Source organism: Pan troglodytes, chromosome 11, assembly GCF_028858775.2.
Source record: "Pan troglodytes isolate AG18354 chromosome 11, NHGRI_mPanTro3-v2.0_pri, whole genome shotgun sequence".
Classification (NCBI taxonomy): domain Eukaryota; kingdom Metazoa; phylum Chordata; class Mammalia; order Primates; family Hominidae; genus Pan; species Pan troglodytes.
In genome coordinates this window covers 53,881,659-53,899,912 of record NC_072409.2, presented here as the reverse complement: position 1 = coordinate 53,899,912, position 18,254 = coordinate 53,881,659, and positions in this window count along the sequence as shown.

The following is an 18,254-nucleotide window of genomic DNA, read 5'->3' as shown; positions in this document are numbered from 1 at the left end:
GGAATCTGCAAGAGGATATTTCTATAGAACTGAGGATTTCGTTGGAAGCGGGATTACAGATAGAAAGTAGAGAGCAGCATTCTCAGAAACTTCTTTGTGATGTTTGCATTCAAGTCAGAGTTGAACATTCCCTTTCATACAGCAGGTTTGAAACACTCTTTTTGTACTATCTGGAAGTGGACATTTGGAACGGTACCAGGCCTATGGTTCAAAAGGAAATATCGTCGTAGAAAAACAAGATGGAAGCATTCTCAGAAACTTATTTGTGTTGTGTGTCCTCAACTAACAGACTTGAACCTTTCTTTTGACACAGCAGTTTTGAAACACTCTTTTTGTAGAATCTGCAAGTGGATATTTGGATAGCTCTGAGGATTTCGTTGGGAACGGGATTACATATAAAAAGTAGACAGCAGCATTCTCAGAAACTTCTTTGTGATATTTCCATTTAAGTTACAGAGTTGAACATTCCCTTTCACAGAGCAGGTTTCAAACACTCTTTTTGTAGTAACTGGAAGTGGACATTTGCAGCGCTTTGTGGCCTATGGTAAAAAAAGGAAATATCTTCCCATAAAAACGAGATAGAAGCAATCTCAGAAACTTGTTTATGCTCTATCTACACAAGTAACAGTGTTGAACCTTTCTATTGACAGAGCACGTGTGAAACACTCTTTTTTTGGAATCTGCAAGTGGATATTTCTATAAAACTGAGGATTTCGTTGGAAGCGGGATTACAGATAAATAGTAGACAGCAGCATTCTCAGAAACTTCTTTGTGATGTTTGCATTCAAGTCACAGAGTTGAACATTCCCTTTCATAGAGCAGGTTTGAAACACTCTTTTTGTAGTATCTGGAAGAGGACATTTGGAACGCTATCAGGCCTATGGTTAAAAAGGAAATATCTTCCCATAAAAACAAGACAGAAGCATTCTCAGAAACGTATTTGCGATGTGTGTCCTCAACTAACAGACTTGAACCTTTCTTTTGATACAGCAGTTTTGAAACACTCTTTTTGTAGAATCTGCAAGTGGATATTTGGATAGCTCTGAGGATTTCGTTGGAAACGGGATTACATAGTGGACAGCAGCATTCTCAGAAACTTCTTTGTGACGTTTGCATTCAAGTCACAGAGTTGAACATTCCCTGTCATAGAGCAGGTTTGAAACACTCTTTTTGTGCATCTGGAAGTGGACATTTCCAACGCTTTCTTGCCTACGGCGAAGAAGGAAATATCTTCCCATAAAAACAAGACAGAAGCTTTCTCAGAAACTTATTTCTGATGTGTGTCCTCAACTAACGGACTTGAACCTTTCTTTTTATAGAGCACGTTTGAACCACTCCTTTTGTTGTATCTGCAAGTGGATATTTGGATAGCTTTGACGATTTCGTTGGAAACGGGAATATCTCCCTATAACATCTAGACAGAAGCATTCTCAGAAACTTCTTTGTGATGTTTCCATTCAAGTCACAGAGTTGAACATTCTCTTTCATAGAGCAGGTTTGAAACACTCTTTTTGTAGTATCTGGAAGTGGACATTTGCAGCGCTTTGTGGCCTATGATAAAAAAGGAAATATCTTCCCATGAAAACGAGATAGAAGCAATCTCAGAAACTTGTTTATGCTGTATGTACTGAAGTAACAGTGTTGAACCTTTCTATTGATAGAGGAGGTGTGAAACACTGTTTTTTTGGAATCTGCAAGAGGATATTTCTATAGAACTGAGGATTTCATTGGAAGCGGGATTACAGATAGAAAGTCGAAAGCAGCATTCTCAGAAACTTCTTTGTGATGTTTGCATTCAAGTCACAGAGTTGAACATTCCCTTTCATACAGCAGGTTTGAAACACTCTTTTTGTACTATCTGGAAGTGGACATTTGGAACGGTACCAGGCCTATGGGTAAAAAGGAAGTATCTTCCCATAACAACAAGACAGAAGCATTCTCAGAAACTTATTTGCGATGTGTGTCCTCAACTAACAGACTTGAACCTTTCTTTTATACAGCAGTTTTGAAACACTCTTTTTGTAGAATCTGCAAGTGGATATTTGGATAGCTTTGAGGATTTCGTTGGAAACGGGATTACATATAAAAAGTAGACAGCAGCATTCTCAGAAACTTCTTTGTGATGTTTCCATTTAAGTCACTGAGTTGAACATTCCCTTTCACAGAGCAGGTTTCAAACACTCTTTTTGTAGTATCTGGAAGTGGACATTTGCAGCGCTTTGTGGCCTATGGTAAAAAAAGGAAATATCTTCCCATAAAAACGAGATAGAAGCAATCTCAGAAACTTGTTTATGCTCTATCTACACAAGTAACAGTGTTGAACCTTTCTATTGACAGAGCACGGGTGAAACACTCTTTTTTTGGAATCTGCAAGTGGATATTTCTATAAAACTGAGGATTTCGTTGGAAGCGGGATTACAGATAAATAGTAGACAGCAGCATTCTCAGAAACTTCTTTGTGATGTTTGCATTCAAGTCACAGAGTTGAACATTCCCTTTCATAGAGCAGGTTTGAAACACTCTTTTTGAACTATCTGGAAGTGGACATTTGGAACGGTATCAGGCCTATGGTTAAAAAGGAAATATCTTCCCATAAAAACAAGACAGAAGCATTCTCAGAAACTTATTTGCGATGTGTGTCCTCAACTAACAGACTTGAACCTTTCTTTTGATACAGCAGTTTTGAAACACTCTTTTTGTAGAATCTGCAAGTGGATATTTGGTTAGCTCTGAGGATTTCGTTGGAAACGGGATTACATAAAAAGAGTGGACAGCAGCATTCTCAGAAACTTCTTTGTGACGTTTGCATTCAAGTCACAGAGTTGAACATTCCCTGTCATAGAGCAGGTTTGAAACACTCTTTTTGTGCATCTGGAAGTGGACATTTCCAACGCTTTCTTGCCTACGGCGAAGAAGGAAATATCTTCCCATAGAAACAAGACAGAAGCATTCTCAGAAACTTATTTCTGATGTGTGTCCTCAACTAACGGACTTGAACCTTTCTTTTAATAGAGCACGTCTGAAACACTCCTTTTGTTGTATCTGCAAGTGGATATTTGGATAGCTTGGACGATTTCGTTGGAAACGGGAATATCTCCCTATAACATCTAGACAGAAGCATTCTCAGAAACTTCTTTGTGATGTTTCCATTCAAGTCACAGAGTTGAACATTCTCTTTCATAGAGCAGGTTTGAAACACTCTTTTTGTAGTATCTGGAAGTGGACATTTGCAGCGCTTTGTGGCCTATGGTAAAAAAGGAAATATCTTCCCATGAAAACGAGATAGAAGCAATCTCAGAAACTTGTTTATGCTGTATGTACTGAAGTAACAGTGTTGAACCTTTCTATTGATAGAGCAGGTGTGAAACACTGTTTTTTTGGAATCTGCAAGAGGATATTTCTATAGAACTGAGGATTTCGTTGGAAGCGGGATTACAGATAGAAAGTAGAGAGCAGCATTCTCAGAAACTTCTTTGTGATGTTTGCATTCAAGTCAGAGTTGAACATTCCCTTTCATACAGCAGGTTTGAAACACTCTTTTTGTACTATCTGGAAGTGGACATTTGGAACGGTACCAGGCCTATGGTTCAAAAGGAAATATCGTCGCAGAAAAACAAGATGGAAGCATTCTCAGAAACTTATTTGTGTTGTGTGTCCTCAACTAACAGACTTGAACCTTTCTTTTGACACAGCAGTTTTGAAACACTCTTTTTGTAGAATCTGCAAGTGGATATTTGGATAGCTCTGAGGATTTCGTTGGAAACGGGATTACATATAAAAAGTAGACAGCAGCATTCTCAGAAACTTCTTTGTGATATTTCCATTTAAGTTACAGAGTTGAACATTCCCTTTCACAGAGCAGGTTTCAAACACTCTTTTTGTAGTAACTGGAAGTGGACATTTGCAGCGCTTTGTGGCCTATGGTAAAAAAAGTAAATATCTTCCCATAAAAACGAGATAGAAGCAATCTCAGAAACTTGTTTATGCTCTATCTACACAAGTAACAGTGTTGAACCTTTCTATTGACAGAGCACGTGTGAAACACTCTTTTTTTGGAATCTGCAAGTGGATATTTCTATAAAACTGAGGATTTCGTTGGAAGCGGGATTACAGATAAATAGTAGACAGCAGCATTCTCAGAAACTTCTTTGTGATGTTTGCATTCAAGTCACAGAGTTGAACATTCCCTTTCATAGAGCAGGTTTGAAACACTCTTTTTGTAGTATCTGGAAGAGGACATTTGGAACGCTATCAGGCCTATGGTTAAAAAGGAAATATCTTCCCATAAAAACAAGACAGAAGCATTCTCAGAAACTTATTTGCGATGTGTGTCCTCAACTAACAGACTTGAACCTTTCTTTTGATACAGCAGTTTTGAAACACTCTTTTTGTAGAATCTGCAAGTGGATATTTGGATGGCTCTGAGGATTTCGTTGGAAACGGGATTACATAAAAATAGTGGACAGCAGCATTCTCAGAAACTTCTTTGTGACGTTTGCATTCAAGTCACAGAGTTGAACATTCCCTGTCATAGAGCAGGTTTGAAACACTCTTTTTGTGCATCTGGAAGTGGACATTTCCAACGCTTTCTTGCCTACGGCGAAGAAGGAAATATCTTCCCATAGAAACAAGACAGAAGCATTCTCAGAAACTTATTTCTGATGTGTGTCCTCAACTAACGGACTTGAACCTTTCTTTTTATAGAGCACGTTTGAACCACTCCTTTTGTTGTATCTGCAAGTGGATATTTGGATAGCTTGGACGATTTCGTTGGAAACGGGAATATCTCCCTATAACATCTAGACAGAAGCATTCTCAGAAACTTCTTTGTGATGTTTCCATTCAAGTCACAGAGTTGAACATTCTCTTTCATAGAGCAGGTTTGAAACACTCTTTTTGTAGTATCTGGAAGTGGACATTTGCAGCGCTTTGTGGCCTATGGTAAAAAAGGAAATATCTTCCCATGAAAACGAGATAGAAGCAATCTCAGAAACTTGTTTATGCTGTATGTACTGAAGTAACAGTGTTGAACCTTTCTATTGATAGAGCAGGTGTGAAACACTGTTTTTTTGGAATCTGCAAGAGGATATTTCTATAGAACTGAGGATTTCGTTGGAAGCGGGATTACAGATAGAAAGTAGAGAGCAGCATTCTCAGAAACTTCTTTGTGATGTTTGCATTCAAGTCAGAGTTGAACATTCCCTTTCATACAGCAGGTTTGAAACACTCTTTTTGTACTATCTGGAAGTGGACATTTGGAACGGTACCAGGCCTATGGTTCAAAAGGAAATATCGTCGCAGAAAAACAAGATGGAAGCATTCTCAGAAACTTATTTGTGTTGTGTGTCCTCAACTAACAGACTTGAACCTTTCTTTTGACACAGCAGTTTTGAAACACTCTTTTTGTAGAATCTGCAAGTGGATATTTGGATAGCTCTGAGGATTTCATTGGAAACGGGATTACATATAAAAAGTAGACAGCAGCATTCTCAGAAACTTCTTTGTGATATTTCCATTTAAGTCACAGAGTTGAACATTCCCTTTCACAGAGCAGGTTTCAAACACTCTTTTTGTAGTAACTGGAAGTGGACATTTGCAGCGCTTTGTGGCCTATGGTAAAAAAAGGAAATATCTTCCCATAAAAACGAGATAGAAGCAATCTCAGAAACTTGTTTATGCTCTATCTACACAAGTAACAGTGTTGAACCTTTCTATTGACAGAGCACGTGTGAAACACTCTTTTTTTGGAATCTGCAAGTGGATATTTCTATAAAACTGAGGATTTCGTTGGAAGCGGGATTACAGATAAATAGTAGACAGCAGCATTCTCAGAAACTTCTTTGTGATGCTTGCATTCAAGTCACAGAGTTGAACATTCCCTTTCATAGAGCAGGTTTGAAACACTCTTTTTGTAGTATCTGGAAGTGGACATTTGGAACGGTATCAGGCCTATGGTTAAAAAGGAAATATCTTCCCATAAAAACAAGACAGAAGCATTCTCAGAAACTTATTTGCGATGTGTGTCCTCAACTAACAGACTTGAACCTTTCTTTTGATACAGCAGTTTTGAAACACTCTTTTTGTAGAATCTGCAAGTGGATATTTGGATAGCTCTGAGGATTTCGTTGGAAACGGGATTACATAGTGGACAGCAGCATTCTCAGAAACTTCTTTGTGACGTTTGCATTCAAGTCACAGAGTTGAACATTCCCTGTCATAGAGCAGGTTTGAAACACTCTTTTTGTGCATCTGGAAGTGGACATTTCCAACGCTTTCTTGCCTACGGCGAAGAAGGAAATATCTTCCCATAAAAACAAGACAGAAGCATTCTCAGAAACTTATTTCTGATGTGTGTCCTCAACTAACGGACTTGAACCTTTCTTTTAATAGAGCACGTTTGAACCACTCCTTTTGTTGTATCTGCAAGTGGATATTTGGATAGCTTGGACGATTTCGTTGGAAACGGGAATATCTCCCTATAACATCTAGACAGAAGCATTCTCAGAAACTTCTTTGTGATGTTTCCATTCAAGTCACAGAGTTGAACATTCTCTTTCATAGAGCAGGTTTGAAACACTCTTTTTGTAGTATCTGGAAGTGGACATTTGCAGCGCTTTGTGGCCTATGGTAAAAAAGGAAATATCTTCCCATGAAAACGAGATAGAAGCAATCTCAGAAACTTGTTTATGCTGTATGTACTGAAGTAACAGTGTTGAACCTTTCTATTGATAGAGCAGGTGTGAAACACTGTTTTTTTGGAATCTGCAAGAGGATATTTCTATAGAACTGAGGATTTCGTTGGAAGCGGGATTACAGATAGAAAGTAGAGAGCAGCATTCTCAGAAACTTCTTTGTGATGTTTGCATTCAAGTCAGAGTTGAACATTCCCTTTCATACAGCAGGTTTGAAACACTCTTTTTGTACTATCTGGAAGTGGACATTTGGAACGGTACCAGGCCTATGGTTCAAAAGGAAATATCGTTGCAGAAAAACAAGATGGAAGCATTCTCAGAAACTTATTTGTGTTGTGTGTCCTCAACTAACAGACTTGAACCTTTCTTTTGACACAGCAGTTTTGAAACACTCTTTTTGTAGAATCTGCAAGTGGATATTTGGATAGCTCTGAGGATTTCATTGGAAACGGGATTACATATGAAAAGTAGACAGCAGCATTCTCAGAAACTTCTTTGTGATATTTCCATTTAAGTCACAGAGTTGAACATTCCCTTTCACAGAGCAGGTTTCAAACACTCTTTTTGTAGTAACTGGAAGTGGACATTTGCAGCGCTTTGTGGCCTATGGTAAAAAAAGGAAATATCTTCCCATAAAAACGAGATAGAAGCAATCTCAGAAACTTGTTTATGCTCTATCTACACAAGTAACAGTGTTGAACCTTTCTATTGACAGAGCACGTGTGAAACACTCTTTTTTTGGAATCTGCAAGTGGATATTTCTATAAAACTGAGGATTTCGTTGGAAGCGGGATTACAGATAAATAGTAGACAGCAGCATTCTCAGAAACTTCTTTGTGATGTTTGCATTCAAGTCACAGAGTTGAACATTCCCTTTCATAGAGCAGGTTTGAAACACTCTTTTTGTAGTATCTGGAAGTGGACATTTGGAACGGTATCAGGCCTATGGTTAAAAAGGAAATATCTTCCCATAAAAACAAGACAGAAGCATTCTCAGAAACTTATTTGCGATGTGTGTCCTCAACTAACAGACTTGAACCTTTCTTTTGATACAGCAGTTTTGAAACACTCTTTTTGTAGAATCTGCAAGTGGATATTTGGATAGCTCTGAGGATTTCGTTGGAAACGGGATTACATAGTGGACAGCAGCATTCTCAGAAACTTCTTTGTGACGTTTGCATTCAAGTCACAGAGTTGAACATTCCCTGTCATAGAGCAGGTTTGAAACACTCTTTTTGTGCATCTGGAAGTGGACATTTCCAACGCTTTCTTGCCTACGGCGAAGAAGGAAATATCTTCCCTTAGAAACAAGACAGAAGCATTCTCAGAAACTTATTTCTGATGTGCGTCCTCAACTAACGGACTTGAACCTTTCTTTTTATAGAGCACGTTTGAACCACTCCTTTTGTTGTATCTGCAAGTGGATATTTGGATAGCTTTGACGATTTCGTTGGAAACGGGAATATCTCCCTATAACATCTAGACAGAAGCATTCTCAGAAACTTCTTTGTGATGTTTCCATTCAAGTCACAGAGTTGAACATTCTCTTTCATAGAGCAGGTTTGAAACACTCTTTTTGTAGTATCTGGAAGTGGACATTTGCAGCGCTTTGTGGCCTATGATAAAAAAGGAAATATCTTCCCATGAAAACGAGATAGAAGCAATCTCAGAAACTTGTTTATGCTGTATGTACTGAAGTAACAGTGTTGAACCTTTCTATTGACAGAGCAGGTGTGAAACACTGTTTTTTTGGAATCTGCAAGAGGATATTTCTATAGAACTGAGGATTTCGTTGGAAGCGGGATTACAGATAGAAAGTAGAGAGCAGCATTCTCAGAAACTTCTTTGTGATGTTTGCATTCAAGTCAGAGTTGAACATTCCCTTTCATACAGCAGGTTTGAAACACTCTTTTTGTACTATCTGGAAGTGGACATTTGGAACGGTACCAGGCCTATGGTTCAAAAGGAAATATCGTCGCAGAAAAACAAGATGGAAGCATTCTCAGAAACTTATTTGTGTTGTGTGTCCTCAACTAACAGACTTGAACCTTTCTTTTGACACAGCAGTTTTGAAACACTCTTTTTGTAGAATCTGCAAGTGGATATTTGGATAGCTCTGAGGATTTCGTTGGAAACGGGATTACATATAAAAAGTAGACAGCAGCATTCTCAGAAACTTCTTTGTGATATTTCCATTTAAGTCACAGAGTTGAACATTCCCTTTCACAGAGCAGGTTTCAAACACTCTTTTTGTAGTAACTGGAAGTGGACATTTGCAGCGCTTTGTGGCCTATGGTAAAAAAAGGAAATATCTTCCCATAAAAACGAGATAGAAGCAATCTCAGAAACTTGTTTATGCTCTATCTACACAAGTAACAGTGTTGAACCTTTCTATTGACAGAGCACGTGTGAAACACTCTTTTTTTGGAATCTGCAAGTGGATATTTCTATAAAACTGAGGATTTCGTTGGAAGCGGGATTACAGATAAATAGTAGACAGCAGCATTCTCAGAAACTTCTTTGTGATGTTTGCATTCAAGTCACAGAGTTGAACATTCCCTTTCATAGAGCAGGTTTGAAACACTCTTTTTGTAGTATCTGGAAGAGGACATTTGGAACGCTATCAGGCCTATGGTTAAAAAGGAAATATCTTCCCATAAAAACAAGACAGAAGCATTCTCAGAAACTTATTTGCGATGTGTGTCCTCAACTAACAGACTTGAACCTTTCTTTTGATACAGCAGTTTTGAAACACTCTTTTTGTAGAATCTGCAAGTGGATATTTGGATAGCTCTGAGGATTTCGTTGGAAACGGGATTACATAGTGGAGAGCAGCATTCTCAGAAACTTCTTTGTGACGTTTGCATTCAAGTCACAGAGTTGAACATTCCCTGTCATAGAGCAGGTTTGAAACACTCTTTTTGTGCATCTGGAAGTGGACATTTCCAACGCTTTCTTGCCTACGGCGAGGAAGGAAATATCTTCCCCTAAAAACAAGACAGAAGCATTCTCAGAAACTTATTTCTGATGTGTGTCCTCAACTAACGGACTTGAACCTTTCTTTTTATAGAGCACGTTTGAACCACTCCTTTTGTTGTATCTGCAAGTGGATATTTGGATAGCTTGGACGATTTCGTTGGAAACGGGAATATCTCCCTATAACATCTAGACAGAAGCATTCTCAGAAACTTCTTTGTGATGTTTCCATTCAAGTCACAGAGTTGAACATTCTCTTTCATAGAGCAGGTTTGAAACACTCTTTTTGTAGTATCTGGAAGTGGACATTTGCAGCGCTTTGTGGCCTATGATAAAAAAGGAAATATCTTCCCATGAAAACGAGATAGAAGCAATCTCAGAAACTTGTTTATGCTGTATGTACTGAAGTAACAGTGTTGAACCTTTCTATTGATAGAGGAGGTGTGAAACACTGTTTTTTTGGAATCTGCAAGAGGATATTTCTATAGAACTGAGGATTTCATTGGAAGCGGGATTACAGATAGAAAGTCGAAAGCAGCATTCTCAGAAACTTCTTTGTGATGTTTGCATTCAAGTCACAGAGTTGAACATTCCCTTTCATACAGCAGGTTTGAAACACTCTTTTTGTACTAACTGGAAGTGGACATTTGGAACGGTACCAGGCCTATGGGTAAAAAGGAAGTATCTTCCCATAACAACAAGACAGAAGCATTCTCAGAAACTTATTTGCGATGTGTGTCCTCAACTAACAGACTTGAACCTTTCTTTTATACAGCAGTTTTGAAACACACTTTTTGTAGAATCTGCAAGTGGATATTTGGATAGCTTTGAGGATTTCGTTGGAAACGGGATTACATATAAAAAGTAGACAGCAGCATTCTCAGAAACTTCTTTGTGATGTTTCCATTTAAGTCACCGAGTTGAACATTCCCTTTCACAGAGCAGGTTTCAAACACTATTTTTGTAGTATCTGGAAGTGGACATTTGCAGCGCTTTGTGGCCTATGGTAAAAAAAGGAAATATCTTCCCATAAAAACGAGATAGAAGCAATCTCAGAAACTTGTTTATGCTCTATCTACACAAGTAACAGTGTTGAACCTTTCTATTGACAGAGCACGTGTGAAACACTCTTTTTTTGGAATCTGCAAGTGGATATTTCTATAAAACTGAGGATTTCGTTGGAAGCGGGATTACAGATAAATAGTAGACAGCAGCATTCTCAGAAATTTCTTTGTGACGTTTGCATTCAAGTCACAGAGTTGAACATTCCCTGTCTTGGAGCAGGTTTGAAACACTCTTTTTTTGGAATCTGCAAGTGGATATTTCTATAAAACTGAGGATGTCGTTGGAAGCGGGATTATAGATAAATAGTAGACAGCAGCATTCTCAGAAACTTCTTTGTGATGTTTGCATTCAAGTCACAGAGTTGAACATTCCCTTTCATAGAGCAGGTTTGAAACACTCTTTTTGTAGTATCTGGAAGTGGACATTTGGAACGGTATCAGGCCTATGGTTAAAAAGGAAATATCTTCCCATAAAAACAAGACAGAAGCATTCTCAGAAACTTATTTGCGATGTGTGTCCTCAACTAACAGACTTGAACCTTTCTTTTGATACAGCAGTTTTGAAACACTCTTTTTGTAGAATCTGCAAGTGGATATTTGGATAGCTCTGAGGATTTCGTTGGAAACGGGATTACATAAAAATAGTGGACAGCAGCATTCTCAGAAACTTCTTTGTGACGTTTGCATTCAAGTCACAGAGTTGAACATTCCCTGTCATAGAGCAGGTTTGAAACACTCTTTTTGTGCATCTGGAAGTGGACATTTCCAACGCTTTCTTGCCTACGGCGAAGAAGGAAATATCTTCCCATAGAAACAAGACAGAAGCATTCTCAGAAACTTATTTCGGATGTGTGTCCTCAACTAACGGACTTGAACCTTTCTTTTAATAGAGCACGTTTGAACCACTCCTTTTGTTGTATCTGCAAGTGGATATTTGGATAGCTTGGACGATTTCGTTGGAAACGGGATTATCTCCCTATAACATCTAGACAGAAGCATTCTCAGAAACTTCTTTGTGATGTTTCCATTCAAGTCACAGAGTTGAACATTCTCTTTCATAGAGCAGGTTTGAAACACTCTTTTTGTAGTATCTGGAAGTGGACATTTGCAGCGCTTTGTGGCCTATGGTAAAAAAGGAAATATCTTCCCATGAAAACGAGATAGAAGCAATCTCAGAAACTTGTTTATGCTGTATGTACTGAAGTAACAGTGTTGAACCTTTCTATTGATAGAGCAGGTGTGAAACACTGTTTTTTTGGAATGTGCAAGAGGATATTTCTATAGAACTGAGGCTTTCGTTGGAAGCGGGATTACAGATAAAAAGTAGCGAGCAGCATTCTCAGAAACTTCTTTGTGATGTTTGCATTCAAGTCAGAGTTGAACATTCCCTTTCATACAGCAGGTTTGAAACACTCTTTTTGTACTATCTGGAAGTGGACATTTGGAACGGTACCAGGCCTATGGTTCAAAAGGAAATATCGTCGCAGAAAAACAAGATGGAAGCATTCTCAGAAACTTATTTGTGTTGTGTGTCCTCAACTAACAGACTTGAACCTTTCTTTTGACACAGCAGTTTTGAAACACTCTTTTTGTAGAATCTGCAAGTGGATATTTGGATAGCTCTGAGGATTTCGTTGGAAACGGGATTACATATAAAAAGTAGACAGCAGCATTCTCAGAAACTTCTTTGTGATGTTTCCATTTAAGTCACAGAGTTGAACATTCCCTTTCACAGAGCAGGTTTCAAACACTCTTTTTGTAGTATCTGGAAGTGGACATTTGCAGCGCTTTGTGGCCTATGGTAAAAAAAGGAAATATCTTCCCATAAAAACGAGATAGAAGCAATCTCAGAAACTTGTTTATGCTCTATCTACACAAGTAACAGTGTTGAACCTTTCTATTGACAGAGCACGTGTGAAACACTCTTTTTTTGGAATCTGCAAGTGGATATTTCTATAAAACTGAGGATTTCGTTGGAAGCGGGATTACAGATAAATAGTAGACAGCAGCATTCTCAGAAACTTCTTTGTGATGTTTGCATTCAAGTCACAGAGTTGAACATTCCCTTTCATAGAGCAGGTTTGAAACACTCTTTTTGTAGTATCTGGAAGTGGACATTTGGAACGGTATCAGGCCTATGGTTAAAAAGGAAATATCTTCCCATAAAAACAAGACGGAAGCATTCTCAGATACTTAGTTGCGATGTGTGTCCTCAACTAGCACACTTGAACCTTTCTTTTGACACAGCAGTTTTCAAACACTCTTTTTGTAGAATCTGCAAGTGGATATTTGGATAGCTCTGAGGATTTCGTTGCAAACGGGATTACATATAAAAAGTAGACAGCAGCATTCTCAGAAACTTCTTTGTGATGTTTCCATTTAAGTCACAGAGTTGAACATTCCCATTCACAGAGCAGGTTTCAAACACTCTTTTTGTAGTATCTGGAAGTGGACATTTGAAGCGCTTTGTCGCCTATGGTAAAAAAGGAAACATCTTCCCATAAAAACGAGATAGAAGCAATCTCAGAAACTTGTTTATGCTCTATCTACACAAGTAACAGTGTTGAACCTTTCTATTGACAGAGCACGTGTGAAACAGTCTTTTTTTGGAATCTGCAAGTGGATATTTCTATAAAACTGAGGATTTCGTTGGAAGCGGGATTACAGATAAATAGTGGACAGCAGCATTCTCAGAAACTTCTTTGTGACGTTTGCAGCGCTTTGTGGCCTATGATAAAAAAGGAAATATCTTCCCATGAAAACGAGATAGAAGCAATCTCAGAAACTTGTTTATGCTGTATGTACTGAAGTAACAGTGTTGAACCTTTCTATTGATAGAGGAGGTGTGAAACACTGTTTTTTTGGAATCTGCAAGAGGATATTTCTATAGAACTGAGGATTTCATTGGAAGCGGGATTACAGATAGAAAGTCGAAAGCAGCATTCTCAGAAACTTCTTTGTGATGTTTGCATTCAAGTCACAGAGTTGAACATTCCCTTTCATACAGCAGGTTTGAAACACTCTTTTTGTACTAACTGGAAGTGGACATTTGGAACGGTACCAGGCCTATGGGTAAAAAGGAAGTATCTTCCCATAACAACAAGACAGAAGCATTCTCAGAAACTTATTTGCGATGTGTGTCCTCAACTAACAGACTTGAACCTTTCTTTTATACAGCAGTTTTGAAACACACTTTTTGTAGAATCTGCAAGTGGATATTTGGATAGCTTTGAGGATTTCGTTGGAAACGGGATTACATATAAAAAGTAGACAGCAGCATTCTCAGAAACTTCTTTGTGATGTTTCCATTTAAGTCACCGAGTTGAACATTGCCTTTCACAGAGCAGGTTTCAAACACTATTTTTGTAGTATCTGGAAGTGGACATTTGCAGCGCTTTGTGGCCTATGGTAAAAAAAGGAAATATCTTCCCATAAAAACGAGATAGAAGCAATCTCAGAAACTTGTTTATGCTCTATCTACACAAGTAACAGTGTTGAACCTTTCTATTGACAGAGCACGTGTGAAACACTCTTTTTTTGGAATCTGCAAGTGGATATTTCTATAAAACTGAGGATTTCGTTGGAAGCGGGATTACAGATAAATAGTAGACAGCAGCATTTTCAGAAATTTCTTTGTGACGTTTGCATTCAAGTCACAGAGTTGAACATTCCCTGTCTTGGAGCAGGGTTGAAACACTCTTTTTTTGGAATCTGCAAGTGGATATTTCTATAAAACTGAGGATGTCGTTGGAAGCGGGATTACAGATAAATAGTAGACAGCAGCATTCTCAGAAACTTCTTTGTGATGTTTGCATTCAAGTCACAGAGTTGAACATTCCCTTTCATAGAGCAGGTTTGAAACACTCTTTTTGTAGTATCTGGAAGTGGACATTTGGAACGGTATCAGGCCTATGGTTAAAAAGGAAATATCTTCCCATAAAAACAAGACAGAAGCATTCTCAGAAACTTATTTGCGATGTGTGTCCTCAACTAACAGACTTGAACCTTTCTTTTGATACAGCAGTTTTGAAACACTCTTTTTGTAGAATCTGCAAGTGGATATTTGGATAGCTCTGAGGATTTCGTTGGAAACGGGATTACATAAAAATAGTGGACAGCAGCATTCTCAGAAACTTCTTTGTGACGTTTGCATTCAAGTCACAGAGTTGAACATTCCCTGTCATAGAGCAGGTTTGAAACACTCTTTTTGTGCATCTGGAAGTGGACATTTCCAACGCTTTCTTGCCTACGGCGAAGAAGGAAATATCTTCCCATAGAAACAAGACAGAAGCATTCTCAGAAACTTATTTCGGATGTGTGTCCTCAACTAACGGACTTGAACCTTTCTTTTAATAGAGCACGTTTGAACCACTCCTTTTGTTGTATCTGCAAGTGGATATTTGGATAGCTTGGACGATTTCGTTGGAAACGGGATTATCTCCCTATAACATCTAGACAGAAGCATTCTCAGAAACTTCTTTGTGATGTTTCCATTCAAGTCACAGAGTTGAACATTCTCTTTCATAGAGCAGGTTTGAAACACTCTTTTTGTAGTATCTGGAAGTGGACATTTGCAGCGCTTTGTGGCCTATGGTAAAAAAGGAAATATCTTCCCATGAAAACGAGATAGAAGCAATCTCAGAAACTTGTTTATGCTGTATGTACTGAAGTAACAGTGTTGAACCTTTCTATTGATAGAGCAGGTGTGAAACACTGTTTTTTTGGAATGTGCAAGAGGATATTTCTATAGAACTGAGGATTTCGTTGGAAGCGGGATTACAGATAAAAAGTAGCGAGCAGCATTCTCAGAAACTTCTTTGTGATGTTTGCATTCAAGTCAGAGTTGAACATTCCCTTTCATACAGCAGGTTTGAAACACTCTTTTTGTACTATCTGGAAGTGGACATTTGGAACGGTACCAGGCCTATGGTTCAAAAGGAAATATCGTCGCAGAAAAACAAGATGGAAGCATTCTCAGAAACTTATTTGTGTTGTGTGTCCTCAACTAACAGACTTGAACCTTTCTTTTGACACAGCAGTTTTGAAACACTCTTTTTGTAGAATCTGCAAGTGGATATTTGGATAGCTCTGAGGATTTCGTTGGAAACGGGATTACATATAAAAAGTAGACAGCAGCATTCTCAGAAACTTCTTTGTGATGTTTCCATTTAAGTCACAGAGTTGAACATTCCCTTTCACAGAGCAGGTTTCAAACACTCTTTTTGTAGTATCTGGAAGTGGACATTTGCAGCGCTTTGTGGCCTATGGTAAAAAAAGGAAATATCTTCCCATAAAAACGAGATAGAAGCAATCTCAGAAACTTGTTTATGCTCTATCTACACAAGTAACAGTGTTGAACCTTTCTATTGACAGAGCACGTGTGAAACACTCTTTTTTTGGAATCTGCAAGTGGATATTTCTATAAAACTGAGGATTTCGTTGGAAGCGGGATTACAGATAAATAGTAGACAGCAGCATTCTCAGAAATTTCTTTGTGACGTTTGCATTCAAGTCACAGAGTTGAACATTCCCTGTCTTGGAGCAGGTTTGAAACACTCTTTTTTTGGAATCTGCAAGTGGATATTTCTATAAAACTGAGGATTTCGTTGGAAGCGGGATTACAGATAAATAGTAGACAGCAGCATTCTCAGAAACTTCTTTGTGATGTTTGCATTCAAGTCACAGAGTTGAACATTCCCTTTCATAGAGCAGGTTTGAAACACTCTTTTTGTACTATCTGGAAGTGGACATTTGGAACGGTATCAGGCCTATGGTTAAAAAGGAAATATCTTCCCATAAAAACAAGACAGAAGCATTCTCAGAAACTTATTTGCGATGTGTGTCCTCAACTAACAGACTTGAACCTTTCTTTTGATACAGCAGTTTTGAAACACTCTTTTTGTAGAATCTGCAAGTGGATATTTGGATAGCTCTGAGGATTTCGTTGGAAACGGGATTACATAAAAATAGTGGACAGCAGCATTCTCAGAAACTTCTTTGTGACGTTTGCATTCAAGTCACAGAGTTGAACATTCCCTGTCATAGAGCAGGTTTGAAACACTCTTTTTGTGCATCTGGAAGTGGACATTTCCAACGCTTTCTTGCCTACGGCGAAGAAGGAAATATCTTCCCATAGAAACAAGACAGAAGCATTCTCAGAAACTTATTTCTGATGTGTGTCCTCAACTAACGGACTTGAACCTTTCTTTTAATAGAGCACGTTTGAACCACTCCTTTTGTTGTATCTGCAAGTGGATATTTGGATAGCTTGGACGATTTCGTTGGAAATGGGAATATCTACCTATAACATCTAGACAGAAGCATTCTCAGAAACTTCTTTGTGATGTTTCCATTCAAGTCACAGAGTTGAACATTCTCTTTCATAGAGCAGGTTTGAAACACTCTTTTTGTAGTATCTGGAAGTGGACATTTGCAGCGCTTTGTGGCCTATGATAAAAAAGGAAATATCTTCCCATGAAAACGAGATAGAAGCAATCTCAGAAACTTGTTTATGCTGTATGTACTGAAGTAACAGTGTTGAACCTTTCTATTGATAGAGGAGGTGTGAAACACTGTTTTTTTGGAATCTGCAAGAGGATATTTCTATAGAACTGAGGATTTCATTGGAAGCGGGATTACAGATAGAAAGTCGAAAGCAGCATTCTCAGAAACTTCTTTGTGATGTTTGCATTCAAGTCACAGAGTTGAACATTCCCTTTCATACAGCAGGTTTGAAACACTCTTTTTGTACTAACTGGAAGTGGACATTTGGAACGGTACCAGGCCTATGGGTAAAAAGGAAGTATCTTCCCATAACAACAAGACAGAAGCATTCTCAGAAACTTATTTGCGATGTGTGTCCTCAACTAACAGACTTGAACCTTTCTTTTATACAGCAGTTTTGAAACACACTTTTTGTAGAATCTGCAAGTGGATATTTGGATAGCTTTGAGGATTTCGTTGGAAACGGGATTACATATAAAAAGTAGACAGCAGCATTCTCAGAAACTTCTTTGTGATGTTTCCATTTAAGTCACCGAGTTGAACATTGCCTTTCACAGAGCAGGTTTCAAACACTATTTTTGTAGTATCTGGAAGTGGACATTTGCAGCGCTTTGTGGCCTATGGTAAAAAAAGGAAATATCTTCCCATAAAAACGAGATAGAAGCAATCTCAGAAACTTGTTTATGCTCTATCTACACAAGTAACAGTGTTGAACCTTTCTATTGACAGAGCACGTGTGAAACACTCTTTTTTTGGAATCTGCAAGTGGATATTTCTATAAAACTGAGGATTTCGTTGGAAGCGGGATTACAGATAAATAGTAGACAGCAGCATTCTCAGAAATTTCTTTGTGACGTTTGCATTCAAGTCACAGAGTTGAACATTCCCTGTCTTGGAGCAGGGTTGAAACACTCTTTTTTTGGAATCTGCAAGTGGATATTTCTATAAAACTGAGGATGTCGTTGGAAACGGGATTACAGATAAATAGTAGACAGCAGCATTCTCAGAAACTTCTTTG